The 27,139-nt window shown below is 42.8% G+C and overlaps 1 protein-coding gene across 7 annotated transcripts in view; it reads right to left on the bottom strand.

Annotated features, from left to right (window-relative positions):
• The window catches only part of agap1 (ArfGAP with GTPase domain, ankyrin repeat and PH domain 1), a 689,020-nt gene that overhangs the window by 327,221 nt on the left and 334,660 nt on the right, over positions 1 to 27,139 (bottom strand). The gene's annotated exons all lie outside the window — the stretch shown is intronic.

Genomic DNA, 27,139 nt, shown 5'->3' with positions numbered 1-27,139 from the left:
GACAGACAAGTTGTGATATGACGGACGGTTTATGTTGTCTATTCTATTGGCAAACTATAAAAAGAGCTATCACATACGTGTATCGAAGACCCTACTGGGCACAATGTGTATCACGGTTTCCTGTTGTGGGGCCCACAAAGCGTTTCTACATTTGATAAGAAGTTGGTTGAACTAATGGCTTTCATCCAGGACTTATAACTCAAACTGTGTTTGATTTACCTGATTTTCACTGTCCCTTGCACCATTATCTGACTACTCCTAGGCCTTATATCAGAAGCACTGCTCCACAACCACTTTCTCAAGAGAAAAGCTTGACATTTGTTGGATTTATGTCAGTCAGAAAGTAAGCATCAGTCATCCTAACACTGCATAAAACAATACCTCCAAACTTCTCGGTGCAGCCACCCACACAGGCTTTTTGTGTCAATGAAACATGACTCTCATTCTGCTTGTCAATGCATCGATATGAGAACATCTCGAGGGCACAAGAAAAATGTAGGGCATCCCAGGAAGTCTGGGTCTGTGACCTTGTATAAAATATTTAACGTAGGTCAGTACCTTTTATCTGAGCTTTGCCCTCACAGTGATACTTTCCCAGACAGTTAAGAAAATAAAAAAGGACATCCTTGTAAGTGCATCCAGTTCTTCTTTAGGCTCCTCAATTCTTACATGCACCAATATAAAGTTGCTCATGTCTAATATAGCATTCATCTTGTCCTCAACTCTCTTAGTGACTAGTGATGGTTACATTTGATGCCAGTGAGCAGACGGGCAAGAAAAATAAAATGTCAAACTGACTAAAGCTGCCCAATTGTCATTTAGGACAGTGCCATTGGAATCAGATGGCAGAGAGAGTTGTGCCATAATGTTTGGTTCAGTGCAAGCAGGAGTAACAGCAAAGCAGCATAGTTACCTGGCTCGACTGGCGTACAGGTTTCATGAACTTCCCAGAATTTTTTTTTAAAAAGGAAGTGGTGTGCTATTTACACCGAGTGAGCAAAAATTAAAACCGACAGTGCGACAATTCTGAGAGTGACAATTAGGGGGGAAAACTGCTGCTCCCAATAGCAAGACACAAGGTAATGCATGTGTGCAAGCCTCAATGAACAGTCTTCTTGGTTGGACGAGAAGGGCGTTTCTGCACCATTTAGATAGGATCCATTGCTATTTTACGTGGAAAAATGAACCTCTTCACTCCCGATTGAGAACATTTTTATTCAGTTTTTTTCCTTCTGCTTCTCCAAGTGCCAGAACCACTAAGACCAGCTTCATGGAAGTGAAGGCATCTTTCCAAAGCCACCTACATCCAGTAAGGATTTTCCACTCGGCCCACAATCCAGGACCGACTGGCCAAAACAAACAACTTTGGGGCAAACGGCAACACAATATATGATCAGAAGTTATATGCCTTGCCTCTTACTTTGTAGGATTGCCTCTACCCTAACTTGCACCAAGTTCTGTTCATCCATCACCCCTGTGCTTGAAAGATGCACTGGCTTCTGGTTAAGCAATGTCTCAATTTTACATTTTTCATTCTTTTGGTCAAGTTTCACCTAGGGCAGGTTTCTTCAGCTGAACTTGATGCAAAGCTACTGAATTCCTTCCCTAAAACTCTCGGCTCTCTTTCCTCCTTTGAGACACTCCTTAAAACCTGCCTCTTTTACCAAGCTTCTGATCACCTGTCCTAATATTTGCCTATGTCGCTGTGTCTAGTTTTGTCTGATAACACTCCTGTGGAACACCTTGGATGTTTTACTGCGTCAAAGGTGCTATATAAATACAAGTCGTTGTAAACAGGTTACTTTCTGGTCAGAAAAGTAACACAAAGCTCTCATTGTCAAGTTAAAGTTAAATCCCGAATATAAACAGAAAATGCTGGAAGTATTCAGCAGGTCAGGCTGAAGAGCCTGTGGAGAGAGAAACAGAGTTAGCGCTTCAGGTTGATGACCATTCATACCAATACCTGCTGAGTATTTCCAGCACTGTGTTTATCTTTCAAATTTCAAGCATTTTGCTTTAGTCACTGAAGTTAAATCCTAGCCTCAGCAAGATAAGAATGCAGCAAATTCTGCTATGCTGTGTGACCTTGTATCTTTATTTCTTCTTGCAAGTGGCAATGAGAGGAGGGAAAGCCACATTTGCTGTAATGAAGGACCCTGGATTCTCTAACAGAGGTCAATAGCGCTGGACAGCAACTCTGGTAACTCATTTAAATTAAACACAATATTACACCCTTGCAACGGGAAGAGGGAGAATTACAGAACAGCACAAATGAATCTGTTGCACACATGCCAGAAATAGGGCCAATGCCCCCAGAGGGGGTGCTGATGAAGAATGTGCTCTGTGCCATATGTTTGCAGCCCGCATGCAGGAACTGACAGTCAGTAAGACCAGGGTGAAATTATTGCTGAATGCAGATCACAATGTCAGACATGCAAACTGAGGGTAAAGGAAGAGAAAATGGGCTATTACCCATTCTCCTCCTTAAATATTAGGTTTTTAAAGTGCAGAAAGCTTATTCTGCCTTACATACAGTGCATAGGGGCTAATTTAAATTAAAATTTTGATCCCTGAAAGTCACAGCCTTCCTTACATAGATTAACTGTTCATCAAGACTCAGTGGGTTGGCTCCTGATCACTATCTAGAACCAACCCCGTGAAAAGCGTACATAAGGACATCTGGTGAATCCAGGGTCTATCCCGGATACGATGCACTCCACAGCAAGTTTGGTCACATATGAAGAATGATGGCTTGGGTTAAGTGCCTGAGGGCTGCCAGTACTTTCATAACAGTGCACCAGAGCAAGAGCTACAGCAGAGTGGAGGAAAAGAGGGGCAGATACATTTATTAAAACAAATTTAGGTGATGTATTGACAGTCTTAGCTCTCAGTGGCTCTGGCAGCACCCCCCTTAATCCTACAGATGTTGTTGTTAGTCTCTCTACATAATATGGAATGATGTAAGAGAAACTGGGAATGTTCTCCTTGGAGTAGAGAAATGGGGATTTAATAAAGTCATTCAAAATGAGAAAAGACTTTGATAGACTAGACAGAGAGAACCCTACTTTCATTGGCAGGAGGGTTAGTAACCAGAGGACACAGGTTTAAGGTAATTGGCAAAACAATCAAGCAGGAGATGAGTTTTTTTTTAAAGCAGCATGTAATGATGATCTGAACGCACTGCCTCCATCTGTGCTGCCATGATATTTTATACACACAGCTTTTATCCTGATCCAAACAGGGAGCCCGTCATAATGCCACTATCATTGGCGGTAATGTATATCAGAAAAGGAAGATGCTTCAGCACCCCTTACATCAAAAGCACCATCATTATCTGCAAGCAGTGAGCATTCCAAAAGTCAAAGTACAGTGATAATCTTCTGAATAAGCAGGTGAAATATAATGACCTTTTCTGTGCTAACACAATAACCTTTGCTGCTGATCTCCCCCATGAATGCTGGTTCCCAGTCCAGCAACATGCCAATTTTACAATTCTCATCCTTTTTTTCCCCAAATACCTCCATGGCCTCGTCCCTTACTTCCTCTGTAACCTCCTGTATCCCCCATGTGCTTGCTTGCTTTTCTTCTGCTTTCTGCTGCCAAGCTTCCAAGCTCTAGAATTCCCTCTCCAAATCTCTGTCTCTGTATATCTATCTCTCTCTCTCTCTCTGCCTTAAAACCTAACTATTTGATCAAGCTTTTGGTCACCTGTCCTAATGTTTCTTTAGGAGGCTTGATGTCAAATTTTAACTGATAACACTCCCATGAAGCACTTTGAGACGTAATTATGATGCTGAAGGTGTTATGTAAATTGAAGTTATTGTTAGCAATCTCTACAGATCCTACGAAAACATTGGTGCTAGCAGAAGAGTCTCAAACAATGCAGTAGTCTTAAAAGTATATACTGCTCTGGTAGAGGCCATACTGGTACCACATGACAGCCAGAGCAAACAACTTCCTATTTTCAAAAATAATTATGAGCTAATGTTTTTCCCTCTCCAGAAGCTTGAACACATACCCTAGGCTGGCTTTCCTAGTACAATATGAGAAAGTGTGGCACTATCAGAGGTGCTGTCTTTCAAATAACATTTTGTGACAAGCTGTAACCTCATGGCCTGGCATATCTCCCACTCTACCATTAAGCTGGGGGATTAACCATGGTTCGATGAAGACTGCAGGGGGGCATGCCAGGCATACCTAAAAACGAGGTGTCAACCTGGTGAATCTATGACACAGGACTGCTTGCATGCCAAACAGCATAAGCAGCAAGTAATAGACAGGGCTAAGCTATCCCACAACCAGCAGATCACATCTAAGCTCTGCGGTCTTGCCATATCCAGTCATGAATGTGGTGGACAATTAAACAACTCACAGGAGGAGAAGGATCCACAAATGTCCCCATCCTCAATGATGGGGGAGTTCACCATTTGCTACAATTTTCAGCCAGAAGTGCTGAGTGGATGGTCCAACTCGACCTCTTCTGGAGGTCGCCAGCATCACAGATGCCAGTTTTCAGCCATTCGATTCATTCCACATGCTATCAAGAAACGGCTGAAAGCACTGGATATTGCAAAGGCTATGGGCCCTGACAATATTCCTGCAACAGTACTGAAGACTTGTGCTCCAGAACTTGCCATGTGCCCCCTAGCCAAGCTGTTCCAGTACAGTTACAACACTGGCATCTACCTGCCTATGTGGAAAATTGCCTAGGTGGGTCCTGTCCACAAAAAGCAGGACAAATTCAACCTGGCCAATTACTGCCTCACCAGTCTACTCTCACTCATTATTAAAGTAATGGAAGGGGGTCATCAACAATGCTATCAAGCGACACTTGCTTCGCAATAACCTGCTCACTGATGCCTGGTTTGGGTTCCACCAGGGCCACTCAGCTCCTGACCTCATTACAGCCTTGGTTCAAACATGGACAAAAGAGCTGAACACTCAAGTTGAGGTGAAAGTGACTGCCCTTGACATCAAAGCCATATTTGACCGAGTGTGGCATCAAGGAGCCCTAGCAAAACTGGAGTTAATGGGAATCAGGGGGAAAACTCTCCACTGGTTGGAGTCATACTTAGCACAAAGGAAGATGGTTGTGGCTGTTGGAGGTCAGTCATCTCACTTCCAGGACATCACTGCAGGAATTCCTCAGGGTAGTGTTCTAGGCCCAACCATCTTCAGCTGCTTCATCAATGACATTCCTTCCTTCATAATATCAGAATAGAGATGTTCTCTGATGATTGCACATGTTCAGCGCCATTCACGACTCCTCAGATACTGAAGCAGTCCATGTCCAAATACCAGCAAGGCCTCGACAATATCCAGGCATGGGCTGACAAGTGGCAAGTAACATTCGCACCACACAAGTATCAGGCAATGACCATCTCCAACAAGAGAGAATCCAACCACTGCCCCTTAATGTTCAATGGCATTACCATCACTGAATCCCTCACAATCAACATCCTGAGGGTTACCAGAAACTGAAATGGACTAGCCATAGAAATACTGTGCTACAAGAGCAGGTCAGAGGCTAGGAATAGTGCGATGAGTAACTCACCTCCTGACTCCCCAAAGCCTGTCCACAAGGCACAAGTCAGGAGTGTGATGGAATACTCCCAACTTGCCTGGATGAGTGCAGCACCCACAACACTGAAGAAGCTTGACACCATCCAGGACAAAGCAGTCCACTTGATTGGCGCAACATCCACAAACATTCACTCCCTCCACCACCGACGCATAGTAGCAGCAGTGTGTACCATCTACAAAATGCACTGCAGGAATTCACCAAGGTTCCTGTGACAGCACTTTCCAAACCCACAACCACTACCATCTAGAAGGACAGGGGCAGCAGGTAAATGGGAACACCACCACCTGGAGGTTCCTCTCCAAGCCACTCACCATCCTGACTTGGAAATATATCACCGCTCCTTCACTGTCGCTGGTTCAAAATCCTGGAGCTCCCTTCCTAACAGCACTGTGGGTGTACCTACACCACTTGGACTACAGCGGTTCAAGAGGGCAGCTCACCACCACCTTCTCAAGGGCAACTAGAGATGGGCAATAAATGCTGGCCCAGCCAGTGAAGCCCACATCCCCGTGAATGCAGTTTTAAAAAAGACTGAGGACCCATCTGCCCTATTAGGTGGGTGTAAAGGATCCCACTGTACTATTTCAAAGAAAACAGGGCCATTCTCCCTGGTGTCCTGGCTAATATTTATCCCTTAACCACTGTCACTAAGATCAGATTTTCTAGTCATTATCTCACTACTGTTTTAGGGATTTTGCCACGCACAAACTAATGTTTTCTACAACAGTGACTGCACCTGAAAGTGACTGTAGAATCATTGCGTTCCTGAGGTCATGAAAGGCACTACATAAACGCAAGTCTTTCATTCATTTCCAGTTTCCTCCCCCCACATCCTGAAGGTTTTCTAGTCCTCAACAGCTCTTCAGTGCCTCACCCATTCTTCATGGATCAAATGTCAGCAGGCTTTTCAACTGTGTAGGCATCACCATTAACTCTGGCCTTGTGCATACAAGCTCCATTGATCTATGTTTGCTAGTAACAGTCAGTTGAAATCAAGAGCAGAAGCCTTGGCCAAATTTGCCTCACCCTTAACCTAAGGACTTGACTGCAGTCCAAACTATATCTCACGCTGATTCTACGTAGTTCAAGGAATGAATGTGAAACCTTCAAGGTGAAGAACAGCAGGACTAGCCAGCAAATACCACAGGAAAAGTAGTTTAAACTCCCTCCCCTAAAAAGAATGATTCATTAGAGATAGACACTGCTGCAGCAATGAACAGCAAATTTTAGATGGTGTTCAGTACTTTAAACTAGGAAAATTTTCAAAGAATTCTGTGCTGGCTTCCCATTTAATGCCAAAACATAGATACAATCAAGGAATAAAGGAATCATCTCAAACTATTTTTTGCACTGGCGAGGAACTGTTTGTCATGTGCTGTTACATAAGGTGTTACCTGGAGAAAGCACATTATCAGATGGAATAGGGGCCAGAGTTCAGCTGGGTCACACAGGAGAAGACACGAAGGTCTAGGCGAGGGGACCAGGGTCAGATAATGTTTAATAGCTTTGAGATTGGTGACAAAATTTTTCTGCTATATGTACCTTTTATTTTAAAGTATCTATATCCCTTCATTTTATGTGTGTAAGACAATTAGTATTGTTAATTTTTTTTTAAAGTGTGTTTACATTTCAGTTCAGGAGCTTTATTCTCAGAGGTAACCAGGGAATGAATGCCATGAATCTGTTGGCATAGCAACATTTGAACATGATGCTTTGAGTAGATTACACATAGCTCAGCTCCAACAATCCCGTTATGTGGTGCTGGGTTACAACACGATTCATAATCAAGGTCTTTAAAGTCACAAGTCACGTAGATCACTCCATCACTCTCCCCTCTTTATCTACAATCCCCTTCAGCCCTACAGTCCTCTGAGATCTCTGCATTCCACCAACTTGGCCTCTTGTATACCCCCAATTTTAATTGCTCTACTGCTGCTGGCCTTGCCTTCAGCTGCCTAAACCCCAATTTCTAGAATACCTTCCCTAAATCACTTTGACTCTCCCTCCTCCAAAACACTCCTTAAAACCGTCTTCTTTGACCAAGCTTTTTGTCATCTGCTGTATTATCTCATTGCATGGCTTGGACTCAAATTTTGTTTAATTACCCACCTGTGAAGTGCCTTGGGATGCTGGAGGCACTATATAAATGCAAGTTGTTGTTGTTGCTAGGCCCTGATGCTGCTGGTCCTTATCACCAACTTGCTTTCAATAGATGGGAGAATTTTGTTTCTGGTTCTGTGCCACATTCCTCTGGGAAGCAGTGACCCAGAAAGAATGTTTCTACTCTAGAAACATAAAAATATGGAAAAACAGCAGCTGGGGAAGGCTTTTTAACCCTTTAAGCCTGCTCCGTCATTCAGCAAGATCATGGCTGGCTATTTACCTTAAATCCACCTTCCTCCACTTTGCCCATTCCCCTTGTACCGGAAATCTATCTGCCTCTGTCTTGAATATGCTCAACGACTGAGGATCCGCAGATCTCTGGGGTAAAGAGTTCTGAAGATTCACAATCTTCTGAGTGAAGGAATTTCTCCTTATCTCAGTCCTAAATGGTCAAGAAAAGAGCAGTATAAACAAAAAAAGGATTGGTCTATTTTCATTAAGTCTTTATTGCCCCAGTGACTCAGTTGGTATTTCCACCGACCACCATGGTACAAAGTCACATAAGACATTGGTGGGCTATGGTTTGTTCTGCACTCTATGCTGAGCAGTTCAAACTCAGCCCAGATGTTGCTAAGGTCATACAACTGGCCTCAGGTATCCCAGAACTGACTAATCGCCCAATAATGTCACAATGGATGATGACTAGCCACATGCTGAGGTGCAACAGTCCCCCTGTTGTGGCTTTAATCAATCCCTTCAGCAGTAGGGGGGAGGATGCTGGCCATGGGGTAGAAATATAGCTTCCACAAGGTGGCAGAGTCCCAAATCAGTTCGCTCCGTTTCTTGCACAGTGCATGCTAATTAAACTTAGGCTATTAGATAGATATGGATCTTGGAATTAATTGTAAATCTGTACAAAACTCTATTTTTAAAGATGGACGATGATTAAATACCATTTTCAGAAGCAGAAAGTGATCTGTGTTTTCAGCTAGCAGTTTAACAATTTTCAATGATGGTGCATGGCCTTCTGTCTTCACATCTTCTCACCACCAATCTTTCCTACCTCTACAAATTCCGAGCGTACAAAACCCTACGTGAAAAACTAAATGAAAGGGCTTAACAGTGGATTGAAACATGGAGAGATGATTCATTCAGTTTTCTCGAAGGCTTAGACCATGTTACACCATGTGCAATCCAATTTAATATCATCCTGGCCTCAAGCCTAATTCTGTAACTCTCCATTTCCTTTTTGATGTGTCTACTTTCAGCTGTCATAGGAGGCAGTCTATTCCAGAAGCTTCACACAGTTCCATGATTTTTCACTAAACAGTTTGAACATGGAGATTTTTGATTTATGGGCATATGAGAGGTTTTGATAAAGTAAATATAAAAAAATTGTTTCCACAGTCAAGAGGGTTGGTAACCAGGGGGTACAGATTTAAGATAATTAAGCAAAAGCCCATGGGAATTATTATTTTTTTTTACACAAGTTGGTATGATTTAGAATGCACTGCCTGAAAGGTTGGTGGAAGCAGATTCAATAGTAACTTTCAAAAGGGAACTGGATAAATATTTGAAAAAGTGGAATTTGCAAGGATAGAGCAAATTGAAAATCTCTTTCAATGAGCAAACACAAGGCACAACAGCTGAATGTATGATCGTATGAATTTATGACTTAGTGTAAAGCCAGCATTCTAAACAATAGTGCTTTAGAAAACATAACATGGCCAGGAAAGTAAAGGCCCAGCAATCAAGCTCTCAGTTGAACAATTATAAACACATGCACAATGATCAAACATCTGTGCACACTCCTGCAGGACATGCGTCACTGCACATTCCGCACATGCTGTAACTGAATACCAGAAACAGTCTCCACAGGGAAGTGTATGACCACCATTCCACTGGTTATTCAAGATGCCAAAATAACTTGTAGGTGCATTCATGCAACTAAGCGAATTCAGCAAACAAGCTTTTGTTACATAAAAGCATTAAAATTTCGTCTCCTCAGCCTGCGATTTTGAAAATAAATACGGTAAATGAACATTAATCACAAGATAACAGAATTGTTACGGCGCAGAAGGAGGCCATTCAGCCCATTGTGTCTGCAATGGCTCTCTGAATAAGCAATTCACCTAGTGCCATTCCCCCAACTTATCCCCATAACCCTGCACATTCTTCCCTATCAGATAACAGTCTAATTCCCTTTTGGATATTTCAATTGAACCTGCCTCCACGACACTGTCAGGCAGTGCATTCCAAATCCTAACCACTTGCTGCATAAAAAAGTTTCTTCCCGTATCACTTTTGCTTCTTTTACTAATTACTTTAAATCTGTGCCCTCTCGTTCTCAATCCTTCCATGAGTGGGAACAGCTTCTCCCTATCTATAACAAAAGCAAAAATACCTGGAAAAACTCAGCAGGTCTGACAGCATCTACGGAAAGGAACGCAGTTAACGTTTTGAGTCTGTATGACTTCAACAGAACTAAGGAAAAATAGAAAAGAGGTGAAATATAAGCTAGTTTAAAGGGGCGTGGGACAGGTAGAGCTGGATAGAGGGCCAGTGATGGGTGGAGATTGCCAAAAGATGTCATAGACGAAAGGACAAAGAGGTATTGATGGTGGTGATATTAGCTAAGAAATGTGCTAATGGTGACATTAAGGGTAGAAAGCAGGACGAGCAAGGTACAGATAGCCGTGGTGGGGGTGGGGTGGGGAGAAGGGATCGAAATAGGCTAAAAGGTAGAGATAAAACAATGGATGGAAATACATTTAAAAATAATGGAAATAGGTGGGAAAAGAAAATTATATATAAATTATAGGAAAAGGGGGGGATTGGAAAGGGGGTGGGGATGGAGGAGAGAGTTAATGATCTAAAGTTGTTGAACTCAATATTCAGTCTGGAAGGCTGAAAAGTGCCTAGTCGGAAGATGAGGTGCTGTCCCTCCAGTTTGCGTTGAGCTTCACTGGAACATTTCAGCAAGCCAAGGACAGACATGTGGGCATGAGAGCAGGGTGGTGTGTTGAAATGGCAAGCGACAGGGAGGTCTGGGTCATGCCTGCGGACAGACCGAAGGTGTACCGCAAAGCGGTCACCCAGTCTGCATTTGGTCTCTCCAATGTAGAGGAGACCGCATTGGGAGCAGCAAATGAGTGGACTAAATTGAGGGAAGTGCAAGTGAAATGCTGCTTCCCTTGAAAGGAGTGTTTGGGCCCTTGGATGGTGAGGAGGGGGGAAGTAAAGGGGCAGGTGTTGCACCTTCTGCAGTTGCATGGGAAGGTGCCGTGGGAGGGGGTTGAGGTGTAGGGAGCGATGGAGGGGTGGACCAGGGTGTCCTGGAGGGAACGATCCTTGCGGAATGCCTCCGGGGGGGTGAAGGGATGATGTGTTTGGTGGTGGCATCATGCTGTAGTTGGCGGAAAGGCTGGAGGATGATGCTTTGAATGTGGAGGCTGGTGGGGTGATAAGTGAGGACAAGGGGGACCCTATCATGGTTCTGGGAGGGAGAGGAAGGTGTGAGGGCGGATGCGAGGGAGATGGGCCGGACACGGTTGAGGGCCCTGTCAACCACCATGGGTGGAAAACCTCGGTTAAGGAAGAAGGAAGACATGTAAGAGGAACTGTTTTTGAAAGCGGCATCATCAGAACAGATGCAATGGAGGCGAAGGAACTGAGAGAATGGGATGGAATCTTTACAGGAAGCGGGGTGTGAGGAGCTGTAGTCAAGGTAGCTGTGGGAGTCGGTAGGCTTGTAATGAATATTGGTGGACAGTCTATCACCAGAAATTGAGACAGAGGTCAAGGAAGGGAAGGGAAGTGTCAGAGGTGAACCATGTGAAAATGCTGGAGGGGTAGAAATTGGAAGCAAAATTAATAAATTTTTCCAGGTCCAGACGAGAGCATGAAGCAGCACTGAAGCGGTCATCGATGTACTGGAGAAAGAGTTGCGGGAGGGGGCCGGAGTAGGACTGGAATAAGGAATGTTCCACATACCCCTTAAAGAGACAGGCATAACTGGGGCCCTAGCGAGTAACCATAGCCACACCTTTTATTTGGAGGAAGTGAGGCGAATTTAAGGAGAAATTGTTCAGTGAGAGAACAAGTTCAGCCAGACGGAGGAGAGGGAGAAGCAGAGAGCCCTCAAACCATCCCGGTGTAGAGGGATTGGACGTCCATGGTGAAGAGGCAGCGGTTGGGTTCAGGGAACAGGAAATTGTTGATATGATGTAGGGTGTCAGAGGAATCGCGGATGTAGGTAGGAAGAGACTAGACAAGGCTGAAGTGGCATGCAACCGCAGAAAGTGCAACACTGTCCCTTTACTTTCCCCCCTCCTCACCATCCAAGGGCCCAAACACTCCTTTCAAGTGGAGCAGCATTTCACTTGCGCTTCCCTCAATTTAGTCTACTGCATTTGCTGCTCCCAATGTGGTCTCCTCTACACTGGAGAGACCAAATGCAGGCTGGGTGACCGCTTGGCGGAACACCTTCGGTCTGTCCGCAAGCATGACCCAGACTTCCCTGTCGCTTGCCATTTCAACACACCACCCTGCTCTCAGGCCCACATGTCTGTCCTTGGCCTGCTGCAATGTTCCAGTGAAGCTTAACGCAAACTGGAGGAACAGCACCTCATCTTCCGACTGGGCACTTTACAGCCTTCCAGACTGAATATTGAGTTCAACAACTTTAGATCATGAACTCTCTCCTCCATCCCCATCCCCTTTCCGATCCCCCCTTTTTTCTATAATTTATATATAATTTTCTTTTCCCACCTATTTCCATTATTTTTAACTGTATTTCCACCCATTGTTTTATCTCTACCTTTTAGCCTATTTCGATCCCTTCTCCCCACCCCACCTCCACTAGGGCTATCTGTACCTTGCTCGTCCTGCTTTCTATCCTTAACATCACCATTAGCACATTTCTTTGTCCTTTTGTCTATGACATCTTTTGGCAATCTCCATCTATCACTGGCCTTCTATCCAGCTCTACCTGTCCCACCTCCCCTTAAACCAGCTGACATTTCACCTCTTTTCTATTTATCCTTAATGCTGTTGAAGAGCCATGCAGACTCGAAACGTTAACTGTGTTCCTCTCCGCGGATGCTGTCAGATCTGCTGAGTTTTTCCAGGTTTTTGTTTTGGATTCACAGCATCTGCAGTTTTTTGCTTTTCTCCCTATCTGTTCTGTCCAGACCCCCCCCATGATTTTGAATACCTCTATCACCTCTTCTCTCAGCCTTCTTTTCGTCAAGGAAAATAGTCCTAACTTCTCCAATCTATCTTCATAAATTAAGTTCCTCATCCGTGGAACCATTCTCGTCACTCTTTTCTGCAACCTCTCTAATCCCTTCATAGGGATTAAAGTGCAGAACTGAACGTAATACTGCAGCCAAGGCTGAACTAGTGACATACAAATTCAACATAACATCTTTGCTCTTGTATTCCATGCCCCTAATAATGAAGCCCAAGATACTGTCTGCTTTATTAACTGCTCTCTCAATCTGTCCTACCACCTTCTTCAATGATTTATATAAAATAACACCCAGGGCCCCCTGCTCCTGTACCCTCTTTAGAATAGTGCCCTTAATTTTATATTGTCTCCCCGTGTTCTTCCTGCCAAAATGAATCACTTCACAGGTCTGTGCATTCAACGTCGCCTGCCACCTGTCCTCCCATTCCATCAACTTGTCGATGCCCCTTTGAAGTTCTACACTCGCCCCCTCACAGTTCACAATGTTTCCAGGTTTTCATTGTCTGCAAACTTTGACATTGTGCCTAGCACATCAAGTTCTAGGTCATTAATATACATCAGGAAAAGCAAGGATCCTAACACTAGCCCCAAGGAAATCCACTACAAACTTTTTCAAACTCAAAAACATTCACTAACCATAGCTCTCTGTTTCCTGACACTCAGCCAATTCCATATCCATGTTGCGACAGTCCCTTTTATTTCATGAGCTATAAAATTAGGGGAGATGATGGCATTGTGGAAATGTTGCTAATCTTGTGATCCAGAGACCCAGGCTCTGGGGACATGGGTTCAAAACCCATTATGGCAGCTGGTGGAATTTAAATTCAGTTAATAAATCTGGAATAAATGAAACTAACATTGATTGTCGTAAAAACCCATCTAGTTCACTAATGTCCTTTAGGGAAAGAAATCTTCTATCCCTTCCTGCTCTGGTCTACATGTGATTCCAGACCCCCAGCAATGTTGACTTTTAACTGCCCTCTGAAATAGCCTAGCTAGCCACTCAGTTCAAGGGCAATTAGGGTTGGGCAACAAATGCTGGCTTTGCCAGCAACTCCTTCGTCCCATAAAAGAACAAAAAAAGATTTGCTCAGAAGTCTGTTGGGCGGCACTGTATCAAACACCTTTTAAATGTCCATATACATCACATCAACAGCATTTCATAGACTCATAGATGTTTGCAGCACAGAAGGAGGCCATTCGGCCCATTGTGTCCATGCCGGTCAACAAAGATCTAACTGCACTAAACCCATTTTCCAGCACTTGGCCCATAGCCTTGGAAGCTATAGCAACGCTAGTGAATATCTAAATACTTGTTAAATGTTACGCGAGTTTCTGACTCAACCACCCTTGCAGGCAGTGAGTTCCAAACTCTCACCACACTCTGGGTGAAAAAATTTCTCCTCAACTCCCCTCTTAGCCTTCTACCTCTTACATTAAATCTATGCTCCCTGGTTATTGACTCCTCCACTAATGCCTTCCTATCCATCCTATCTATACCCCTCAATCTTATACACCTGTCAGGTCCCTTCTCAATCTTTGCTGCTCCATGGAAAACAACCCCAGCCTTCCAATCTTTCCTCACAGCTCAGATCCTCCAGCCCTGGCAGCATCCTGGTAAATCTGGTCTGCATCCTCTCTAGTGCAATCACATCCTTCCACGCAGTACTCCAATTGTGGCCTAACCAGTGTTTTGTATAGTTCCAGCATAACCTCCCTCATTTTAACTTAACCCTTTCTGTTATCTCTTCAAAAAACTTCAGCAAATTAGTTAAACATGATTTTCTCTTCAGAAAGTCATGGTGGCTTTCCGTAATTAACCCACATTTGTCCATGTGACTGTTAATTTGTCCCGAATTATTGTTTCTAGAAGTTTCTCCTCCACTGTAGGTTAAACTGACTGGTCTATAGTTGCTGGGCTTATCTTTACACCTTTTTTTGAATAATGGTGCAATGCTCCAGTCCTCTGAGACTACCCCTGAGTATGAGGAAGACTGAAAAATAATGGCCAGTGCGTCTGCAATCTCCACTCTCACTACTCTCAATTTTCTTGGATGCATTGCATCCAGTTCCAGTGCCTTATCAACTTTAAGTACAGATAACCTATCCAATATCCTGGGGGAGGCAGTGGCATACTGGCATTGTCACTGGACTAGTATTCCAGAAAGCCAGGTTCAAATCCAGAAGGCAGATGGTGAAATTTGAATCCAATAAAAATCTGGAATTAGAAATCTGGTGATCACCACGAAACCATGTCGCAAAGACCCATCTGGTTCACTAATCACTTCACTAATGCCCTTTAGGGAAGGAAATCTGTCATCCTTACCTGGACCGTCCAGACCTACAACAATGGTTGACTCTTAAATGCCCTCTGAACAAGGGCAATTAAAGATGGGCAATAAATGCTAGCCAGTGACGCCCACATCCCATAAATGAAAAAAGAAAAAATATCATCACCTTTACAAACTTAAATCCGTCTAGTCCTTGATTATCTCAACTTTTATTATGGCCTCAGTGGCATCTTCTTCCTCGTGAAGACAGGTACAAAGTAGTAATTTAGTACCTCAGCTACATCCTTTGCCTCCATGTGTAACTCTTCTTTTTGGTCCCTAATTGGCACTACTCCTTTCATCGCCGTTTTACGATTTATATGCTGATAAAAGACTTCCAGATTCCTTTTTGTGCTGGCTGCCAGTCTCTTTTCATACTTCCTCTTTGCTTTTCTTATTTGCTTCTTCACCTCTCCTCTGAACCTTCTGTATTCAGCTGGGTTTTCAATTTTATTTTCTACCTGACACCTGTCATAAGAACATTTTTTCTTCTTTATCTTAATCTCTATCTCCAGGAAGCTCTTGATTTGTTTGCCCTGCCTTTCCCTTTCAAGGACTGTGCCCAAATCATCTCTTCTTTGAAGCTAACCCACTGATCAGCTACAGGTTTTCCTGTTAACCCTTGACTCTAATTTACTTGGTCCAGATCCATTCTTAAACCACTGAAGTTGGCTTCCCCCAGTTAATTATCTGTACTCAGGGTTGTTCTTTGTCATTTTCCATAGTCAGCCTAAATCTTATGATGCAATGATCACTATTCCCTAAATGTTCTCCGACTAACGCTTGATCCACTTGGCCCACCTCATTCCCAAGAACCAGGTCTTGTAGTCCCTCCGTCTCATTGGACTGGAAACATATTGGAGGAAGTTCTCCTGAACACACTCTAGGAACTCTTTCCCCTCTCTGCTCTTTACGTTCCTACTTCCCCAGTCTATATTTGGTGGATAAAAGTCCCTCATTATAAGCACGCTATCATTTTTGCACCTCTCTGTAATGTCTTTGCAAATTTGTTCTTCTATATCCTTCTCACTAGCTGGTAGCCTATAGACGACACCGAACAATGCAATTGCACCTTTTTTGCTCCTGAGCTCGAGCCAAATAGATTCTGTCCTTGATCCCTCTGGGACATCCTCTTTCTCCAGTACTGCAATGCTCTCCTTAATCAATACCGCCGCCCCTCCCCCTTTTCTTCATTTCCTATCTTTCCTGAACAGCTTGCATCCAGGGATATTTAACACCCAGTTCTTCTTTGAGCCTGGTCTCTGTTATAGCCACATTATCATATTTCCACATGGCAACCTGTGCCAGATCTCACTAGTCTTATTTACCACACTTGGTGCATTCACATACATGCACAGTAACCCTGATTTAGACTCCATTACTGTCTCCCTTACCCTGACCCCATCTATTATTATTTCCTACTCGAGTGCTAGCTATCTCTATCTCTCCAAGTATTCTGTGCCCCTTGATATTCTTCTCCAATGTTATCTTCTGGTTCCCACACCCCAGTTAATATTCTTCAATACAAATAGAAAATGCTGGAAATACTCTGTTTACTTCTGCGCTTTTTCGGTTGAACAACAATTGCTGATATCATTAAGGTAGTTGGTTAATTCAGGCCAACAGCACCAGGGAACTGAATTATCAGCTAACACGGTCACTAACCAAAGTTGCTGAGCAATTGTACCATTTAAACCATATCTCACTTGTAGAATTATGCCGCACTTAGCACAGCAATTCCAACCAGTATCCAACAATGCACTTATTCGGGGAATTCAATGAGAAAGAGTTCAAAGAATTTACTAATGCTCACTTCTGTTCAGTACTTCAGCAACAAATTGTATTTATATAGTATCTTTAACATTGTAAATGTTCCAAGGCACTTTATAGAAGCGTCAGCAGACAGAAAGTGATGCCGAGCCATAGAATGGGACGTTAGGACAAGCGAGCAAAAGCTCAGTCAAAAGCATAGCTTTTAAGAAACGTCTTAAAAAGGGATAGAAAGCTGAAGAGACAGAGAAGTTTAAGGAGGGAATTGCAGAGCTTAATGCCTTTCAACTGAAGGCATAGCCACCAATGGAGGGGAGAAAGAAATGGGGCATTCATGATAGGCCAGAATTGGATGAACGCAAAGATCTTGGCGGGGGGGGGGGGTTGTAGGACTGGAGGAGGTTACAGAGATATGGAGGAGTGAGTCAGTAAATACCAGGGTGCTGAATGGGGCAGGTCCCATACTTAGTACATAGGATGGTTTATTCTTGCAGTTTGAAGGAACTTTAAATGCTTTTGTGCTCTTCGAAAGCACTGTCAGGCTCTTCCTGTCCAAGTGCCTCAGCATTATTTCACAACAGCAAAAACAAACGTGTCCAGATGTCACCAAATGCCGTAAATTATGGTTTTAACTAGTGTTAATTGAATAAATGTGAGAGCACTTCAGCACTGAAATGGTAGAAGGACAGCAACAGCTCAGTGGTGCTGATAACATTTATGCAATGTAATTATGTTGTTAACATCTCTTAATTCACTCACTACACACTGGCCAGATCTTGTTGGAATAGTAACATTGTGTTAACAATGCTCACAGTCATCAAGGTTCAAACGGGGGAAGGTAGCATTGTGGTAATGTTACCGGACTAGTAATCCAGAGACCAAACGCAGGCTGGGTGACCGCTTTGCGGCACAACTTCGGTCTGTCCGCAAGCATGACCCAGACCTCCCTGTCGCTTGCCATTTCAACACACCACCCTGCTCTCATGCCCATATGTCCGTCCTTGACTTGCTGCATTGTTCCAAAGAAGCTCAACACAAACTGGAGGAACAGCACCTCATCTTCTGATTAGGCACTTTACGGCCTTCCGAACTTAACATTGAGTTCAACTACTTCAGATTATGAACTCTCTCCTCCATCCTCACCGCCCCCCCCTTTTCGATTCCCTTTTTTCTAATAATTATATATTTTTTAATATTTCCCCCCCACCTATTTTATTATCATTTAAAAATTTATTTCCATCCATTGTTTTATCTCCACCTTTTAGTCTATTTTGATCTCTTCCCCCCACCCTACCCCCACTCAGGCCATCTGTCACTTGTTCATCCTGCTTTCTATCCTTAATGTCACCATTAGCACATCCTTCAGCTAATATCACCACCGTCAACACCCCTTTGACCTTTTGTCTATGACATCTTTGTCAATCTTTCCTTTGCCTGTCGCTGGCCCTCTATACAGCTCCCCTGTCCCACCCACTTTAAACGGCTTATATTTCACCTCATTTCTATTTCTCTTTGGCTCTGATGAAGAACCATACGGACTCGAAACATTAACTCTGTCTTCCTCTCCATGGATGCTGTCAGACCTGCTGAGTTTTTCCAGCTATTTTTGTTTTTGTGTTAGTAATCTAGAGGCCTGAATTAATGCTTCAGAGACATTAGTTCAAATCTCACCATGACAGATGTGGGAATTTAAATTCAATTAATTAATAAATCTGGAATCAAATGCTAGTCTCATCATTAACGATCATGAAACTACCAGGTCGTCATAAAAACCCATCTGATTCACATGTGACCTCCAGGGAAGGGAATTTGCTGTCCTTACCTGGTCTGGCCTACAGGTGATTCCAGACCTACAGTAATGTGAGTGACTTTTAACTGCCCTCTGAAAAGTCTGAGCAAGGCACTCAGTTGCATCGAACTGCTACAGAAAAGAAAAAGCACCCTGGACAACATGGACTGCAGCAGTTCAAGGGCAATTAGGAATGAGCAATAAATGCTGGCATTGCCAGTGACACTCGCAACCCAGGAACAAATAAAAAGAATGGTTTAGGAGATATGCTGTGAATCGCAAATCTCCAGAACTTGTTGGTTGATTCATGTCGCTCTGCTCTTCGCTTCATACAAAGAACATTGTGCCCTTGGCTTCCCCATTATTTATAAGAACCTGTTGAATTTGCACATTAATTACCCATTAAGCTCACCACAGAAAGTTAGGGCTGAAATTTAACATTGGAAGCAATTTTAATGTTTAATTGTTAATGGAATTGTTAAAGACAGGGAACAATTTAAACTGTTCAATGTCATTCCTTCAGGTACTAATTGTTAGAAATGTCAGTTTTTAAAAAGCTTTTTGTTATTTCTTTTTCTCTCTTTTTATCCAAACTTCTTTCTCCTACTTTATTTCTCCTTCTGTACCTGATTTGTCTCTAATTCACCCTATTTCCTTACCCATCATTCCTTTTTCTTTCTCAAACCTTATATCTTATTGGTTAAGGAGCACAGACTGTTGCTCCCATCGTTCACCAATTTCCCAGGTGCGCGCTACCCTAGCTGGCAGCTTTAGGTTATCAGCTCACACCGCTAGCAAGTTAAATAACAGGAAATTTTCAAGCTGAAGGGTTCGGGAAAAAGTTTAACAGGACATGCCAAGAGATGCCATGTTCTGGCTCAATAGTTCAATGCCACAAACGAATCAGGCTGCTATGAATGACCATGTCATAAGTATTGAGTTTGATAATGCCCAGCAACCACAAATAACGACCTGATATCTGCATAATAATCAAAATTAATTCCATATACGCTTTTTTATGAAGCAAGACAGCATTTTATCTGTGTTAATCTAGTGGAATACTCTTAATTGAGATATACTGCCTATATTTAACAGGCTAATTGCTACCTGTTCTTATTATCTCACTCTACCTGCACTCCTAAAGGTGTCAGACAATCTTAATAGCCTACAGGTCTATTTGATATAATTAACCACCCAATTTAACCTAAGAGTTCAATATATGCTATTTCTATTGAGATGTCAAGGTTAAAACACAATGTGGTAGCCATTGCTGCCAGTGTTTAACAGCCCATCGATTGTTCATTACAGTCTGCTGAGCAAGCTTGAAATGAGTTTGAGTCACTCATCAGGATTTTTTGTTAACTTTAAAAATGTGTGGATACTATCAGTACATATAGACCTGTAACCTGCGACCTCTGCCACAGTGCTAAAACCTCCTTCCCTTTTCATCAGCACTAGACACTCCCAACCAGAGGAGTCTCCAAGCCTTCTTAATGGTCCAGGAAAGGATAATCCAGCATTCTGGACTTAATCACAGGGATGTTTCTACTTGTAGGGGGAATCCAGAACTAAGGGCCATGAACATAAGGTAATCAATAACAAATCCAGTTTAAAATTCAGGGGAAACTTCTTTACTCAGAAAAGTGGGGAGAATGTGCAGCCCACCAAAACAGGGAATAGTTAAGGTGAATGGCATAGATACATTTAAGGGAAAGCTTAAGTACAAGGGCGCAAGGAATAGAAGGACACTTGGACAGGGTAGAGATGAAGGAGAGTGGGAGGAGGTTAATGCGGAGCATAGACACTTGTGTAGACTAGTTGGGCTGAACAACCTCTTTCGGACATGCTATATTAAGACTGAGGCATACCAGGAAAATGGACCCTACAGTTCCTCTTGCCTAACCCAGTCTTAAAGTGGAAGCTACTTTGATGGCTCACTGATTGAATACAACACAGGTCAGGTACAAGTAGCAGGGCAGTCAAGTGCTACAGGTAAGAGAATGATCAGGTTCTTCCAGGCAAATGGTCAGTGCACGGGCTATCTGATTCTCACTGTTCAATGTCAGCTTGCATGAGAGATCACAATGCTGCCAGCACCCAGAGCACCTCAGGAATAGAAGTGGGAACAAAGTGAAAAGTTCAGGTTAAGAGACAAAATTTAAAAAGAGATTCTAAAAATTTCACTCTTGTATGGGCGGGGGGGGGAAAACGACATAAATCCACAGTAAAATAAATGAATAATTTAATAAACATGCTCCCATCAAATGTGCACTGAATAGCACAAAGTTTGCCTTTCACAAGCCTCAGTTACAATCATTGGCAAAGGAATAAGAAGCATTTTGTAAGGGTGTATGAACACTCATCTTCTGTGAGCAACTGGTAACCAAAGTTGTACTCACCGGAGATAATTGAGAGTAACAGTGTTAAACTAGTCAATAAAATCTTCATCAATTTTAAACTTGAGATTCAATCCACTGTAAGACTGATAAATCATTGGTAAGGGGCTAATAATTAACACCATCTAGCCTACAGCTGAGCTCAAATCTCAAGAAGGAAACAATTTGAAGGGACAATGCTGGACGATTCATGTGTTTGTATTTTGCTGTAATCTATCATTACAGGTGCCAGGTAAAGGCACGTTATTCAAAATCCTTGTGTCGACTGCAAAGAAATCAAAATGATCATTCATACTTCCCAGCCACATTATCAGTGGGGTGGGATTGGCAGAGGGAGGGATGTTTGTCAGGAAAGATTGAAGGAGAGACAGGGGTATAGTGGTAATGTCACTGCACAGAGGCCCAGGCTGATGCTCTGAGGACATGGGTTCAAATCCCAACATGGCAACTGGAATTTAAATTCAATTAATAACCTGCAATTGAAAGCTAGTCTCAGTAATGATGACCATCGATTGTTGTAAAAGTCCATCTGATTCACTAATGTCCTTCTTTAGGGAAGGAAATCTGCCATCCTTACCTGGTCTGTCCTACATGTAATTCCAGACCCACAACAACTTGGTTAACTCTTAACTGCCCTCTGAAATGGCCTAGCAAGATAATTAGGGATGGGCAACAAATGCTGGCCTTGCCAGCAATGCCCACATCCCGTAAAATATTTTTAAAAATTGAACAGACGAGGGATCTTTTCACAATGAACGATAAGGCTGAGGGGTGACCTGTCATAGGGCTTCAAGATTATGAAAGGGTAGACATGGAGAAAATGTTTCCACTTACAAGAGAGTCTACAACAAGAGGACAAAAATACAATATATTAATTAATAAATCTAAAAGGAAATTCAGGAGAAACTTCTTTACCCATTGAGTGGTTAGAATGTGGAACACGCAACCACTTGGAGTGGTGCGGCAAACCATATAGATGCATTTAAGGGGAAGCTAGATAAACACGAGGGACTAGAAGGATATTATATTGCATGGAGTTTACAGTGCAGGATCAGGCCATTCGGCCCCAATGGGTCTGTGCCATCATTCTGTAGTCTGCACAAGCCTCCTCCCATCCCTTTGGTGTAACTAAATGGAAAAATCCTCCTTGATGACTTACAGATTTCATAGTTGATCATTGCTATTTTATAAGTCAATAACTTACCAACAGAACAGCAGTAGTGAGTTTGGCTTTTAAAATCATTGGCTAAGTTTCAGCTCACTCAAAATCCATTCACTTACACAGGGTTGAAATTGGGCCCCACGAGTTAAATGCCCTCAGAAGAGGAAATCCCTATTCAGGCCTCCACAACGCAATCTGGATTCCATCTCTGGCATACATGCAGCAGAAAGGTACACGTGGCTTGGCATTCAAAAGCAAAACCTTCAATATTAAATGTGGTAGAATCTTGGGCAGAGGACGATCTGCCACAGGGTCCCAATACATAATTGGTTGGATACCAGAAGTGTTCAGAACACACACACTTCCAAAGACTGGCTGAACGTATGGCAGTGACACGATTATTTTTATCATTGGGTTTGAGACAATGAAAGGGTTTAAACAAAAGTTTTTGAAACTAGGCTCAGGTCCCAGGAAGGCACAAGAATCTTCTGCAAGAGTTTGGTAAAGCACACCACCTATTTTCTGTGATTTCCGTATGTTGCATCACCTTCAGCAATGTCTAACCTGGTTTTAACAGACAGTGATGAAAGGATTTCACATTGTGTCTGTTCTTGCAAGGAAATTTTGAGCTTTTTCTGCTCACCGTTAAGCAGCATTTTGCTAGGAACTTTTCAGAGCATTACACGCTCAACGTAACTGGATGTAGCACTGACTATGCAAGAGCCAGATTTTAATGCAGTGATTCTCTGTCTGTGCAACTTAATTTTGTGGGTTGGCAGAGTGGAAAGAGGAAGAGATTCTCAATAGTTTCAGTCCCTCTATTTCCCACGATGAAAACATTTTGCCACAAACTGAACAAAAAAATACAACATTAATTTAAAAAGTATAATGGATAGACTGGGGCAGCTGGGGTTGTTGTCCTTATAGGGCAGAAGGCTAAGAGGAGATTTGATAGAGGTGTTTAAAATCATGAAGGCGAGTAAATAAAGAGAAACTGCTCCCAATGTGGTCATTAAGCAGACGGCACAGGTTCAAGGTGTTTGGCAAAAGAATGTCAGAGGCGACATGAGGAGAAACTATTAAACAACGAGCGGTTAGGATCTGGAAAGTTCTGACTAATGGGCTGTTGGATACAGGTTCAATAGGAACCTTCAAAGATAATTAAATAAATACTTGAAAGAGAAAAAAATTGCAGGGATATGGGGAAAGAGTGAGGGAGCAGGATTAACCTGATTGCTCTTCAAAATGGCCAGCACAGGCTCAATGGGCCAAACAGTCTCCCTTCTGTGCTGTAATAATCTATGGTGCTGTATAATGGGTTAACTAGATGCTATTGACTACCATTAATGTACAGACGAGATGGCACTGTCCTGCTTTGTACAGAAGCACTTATAAACCAACCTGCAAGAAAAATTGCTGCTCAACGAGCTGCAATAATTAACTGCAGTGAACATCAGGAAGCATTTCTGGGTCAATTCATTTTGGTTGATGCCATACGTGCTGTCAAAATGGTAACATGCATAAAAGCTTCTTGAATGGAGAGCAACCGCAGCCTCTCTGATGATCAGAAATGACTATGCTGATTGCCCAGGGGCAATTAATTCTTCATATGCATCTAACAGGCCACAAAAGATATAGAATGGTGGTTTACAGACACCTAACTTGACTCTCTCTTTATACTTGAGGTCATAGTTTTAAAATTACACTGGAGGCTCGTGTCAAACTATGCCCATCTTTCAGGTTGGAATGCTGCCTGAGAGTGGATTACATCTGATTTATGGCATGGAAACAGGCCACTCAGCCCAATCAGTCCATGCTGATATTTATGCTCGTCTCAAGCCTCCTTCCATCTTTTCTCAATTAAATTTATCACTGTATCTTCTCTTCATGTACTTGTTTAGTTTCCCCTTAAATACAACTATACTATTCACTTCAACCATTCTCTGTGGTAGTAGGTTCCACATTCTCACCACTCTCTGGGTGAACATGTTTCTTTCAAATTCCCTATTGGATTTCTTGGTGACTATCTTATATTGATGGCCTCTAGTTATGCTCTTCCCCACAAGAGGAAACATTCTCTCTGTATCCTATCAAAACTTTTTGTAATTTTAAAGACCCCTACTTGGTTATCCCTCAGGCTTCTATTTTCAAGAGAAAAGAGATCCAGCCTCTCAGTCCTTTCCTGATATGCATACCCATGTGTTTCCTGGTATCATCCTTGTAAAAGATGTGGTTTCAGGCATTGCTTATATTAGAACACTCGGTTTTCTTTTAAGACAGTCAGCCAGTCATACTAGTCTGGTGAACGTTCCAAATTTGTACATCTCCAATGACTCAGTTAGTAAATGTGCAATGTAGAACAGGGATGGCCCACAGAATTGGATCATCTACACAGAGTTGGATGATCTTAACTGAGGCATTCTTAGGGGTTCTATAATTGAGCTCAATATCTGGGCTCAGGAGGAGGGGAGTAGGATCAGCCAAGTATTTTTGCTTTAGGTCATTATCCAATGGCACAGAAAGATTCCGGGTACAGACATGATGAGCTGAACGGTCGCCTTCTGTGCTATAAATCTTTCTATGACTCTATTGTAAAGTGTAAGAGTGGACATAGAATGAGATGGGAACCAAATGTGTGGAGAGAGATCACTCCTGAATAATTGTCATTTTGGTGGGATATTGGCAAATAACTCTTCCAAAGAGAACAACATCTCAGAAGGAGCCAGAACCTTCAAAACAGATATGAAGTAAAGCAATACATGCTTCAAGTGAGGCCTTTGGAACCTTTCTCAACCAACTTGTTATCAGCACAGCAACAAAGCTTCACTTATATAAAGATTTTGAAACTTTTCCTTCACAAAAAGAACTTTTACACAAGATAGATATAGAAGCGTAGACACAAAAAAATTCACAAGCAGCTACATCTTCCAGAAATATAAATATGCTGAACGAACAATGTTCCAATAATTGATTGCCTTCCATTATAGGACAGGCCTATTGTAAGGCATGTAGAGGAAAAATAATTGCAGGGTGTAGTTTTGGTTATAGAAATGTCAGCAAACTGGGTATAAAATGGTGGAAGAGAGCTTTTTGATTCCATAACACACTTCCTTTCTTGTTTATTGCACATAGCTTCTGTTTTTTTTCAAATACCTAGGTCCCCAGATGGCATTCATCAAAATGCAGACCCACTCACGAGCCTGGACTGGTCATAAGGAAGCCACTGGGAGTTGGTGTGAGCTGACTGACTGTCTAACTGCCATTCCCATTTTTCCATTAGGGGAAGCACCTGGTTTCTACCCAACTACAACTTGTATTTATATAGCACATTTAACGTAACAAATCATCCCATGGTGCTTCACAGAGGCATTATAAAATCAATTTTGACAACAAGCCACATAAGGAGATATTAGGGCAGATGACCAAGGGTTTGGTCTAAGAGATAAGTTTTAAAGGAAGACAGTGAGATGGAGAGATTTCGGGAGGGAATTCCAGAGGTTAGGGCCCAAGCAGCTGAAGGCATGGGCATCAATGGTGAAATGATTAAAATCGGAGATGCTCAAGAGGCCGGACTTAGAGAAGCGCAGATACCTCAGGAGGGTTGTGGAGCTGGAGGAAATTACAGAGATAGGGAGGGACAAGGTGGTGGAGAGATTTGAAAACAAGGATGAGAATTTTAAATTTGAGCTGTTGCTTAACCAGGAGCCAATGTAGGTCACTAGGCACGAGGCTGATGGGTGAATGGGATTTGGTACGAGTAAGGACATGGGCAGCAGAGATTTGGACGATCTCGAGTTTATAGGCGGTAGAACGTGGGAGCCGGTCAGGAGTGCGTTGGAATAGTCAGGTCTAGTAGTAACAAAGTCACCGATGAGGTTTCAAAAGAACTGAGGCAGGGGCGGAGGTGCACAATGTTACGCAAGTAAAAACAGGCGGTCTTAGTGATGGTGCAGTAATGGGGTTGAAAGTTCATCTCGCGGTCCAATCTGACATTGAGAGTGCAAACAGTTACTTCAGCCTCAAGACAATTGCTAGGGAGAGGGACAGAGTCAGTGGTGAGGGAATGAAGTTTCTGTCAGAAGACAATGGCTTCAGTCTTCCCAATATTTAATAGGAGAAAATTTCTGCTCATCCAGTACCGGATGTCGGATAAGCAGTCCGACAATTTAGAGATAGTGTAGGGGTTGAGAAAGGGGGTGGTGAGGTAGACCTGGGTATCGTCAGGATACTTGTGGAAACTGATGCCATATTTTTGGCAGATTCTCTTGCTAAGGGACAGCGTGTAGATGAATAATGGTTGGTGGTGGTGGTGGAAGGATAAATCTTTGGAGGAATTCCAGAGAGAATGGGAAGAGAAGCTACTGATGGCCAATCTCTGGTATGATTAGATAGATAAGAATGGGACCAGCTGAGTGCAGTTCTATTCAGCTGGACGACAGTGGAGAAACTTTACAGGAGGATGCTGTGATCAACTATGCTAAAGGTGGAGAAGGGAGAGGAGGGCTAGTTTGCCTTTGTAACAGTCACACAGGCTATCATTTGTGCCTTTGATAAGAGCCGTTCCGGTGTCATGGCAGGGTCAGAAATCTGATTGCCCACAACCTGACTTTCATGTTGGATGCATAGAGTTAACATTCTGATACTTAGCGGATCTGCTTTCTGAAATTCGGGGGTGGGGTGGTAGGAGGAAATGGAAGATGGGGATGGGGAAGAGAGGTAGAGGGAGAAATCCTTGAATTAATAGGTTTCCCTGG

Source organism: Carcharodon carcharias, chromosome 12, assembly GCF_017639515.1.
Source record: "Carcharodon carcharias isolate sCarCar2 chromosome 12, sCarCar2.pri, whole genome shotgun sequence".
In the NCBI taxonomy this organism is placed as follows: domain Eukaryota; kingdom Metazoa; phylum Chordata; class Chondrichthyes; order Lamniformes; family Lamnidae; genus Carcharodon; species Carcharodon carcharias.
The sequence above is the reverse complement of the archived record's forward strand: the minus strand, read 5'-3'. Positions and strand labels throughout refer to the sequence as shown.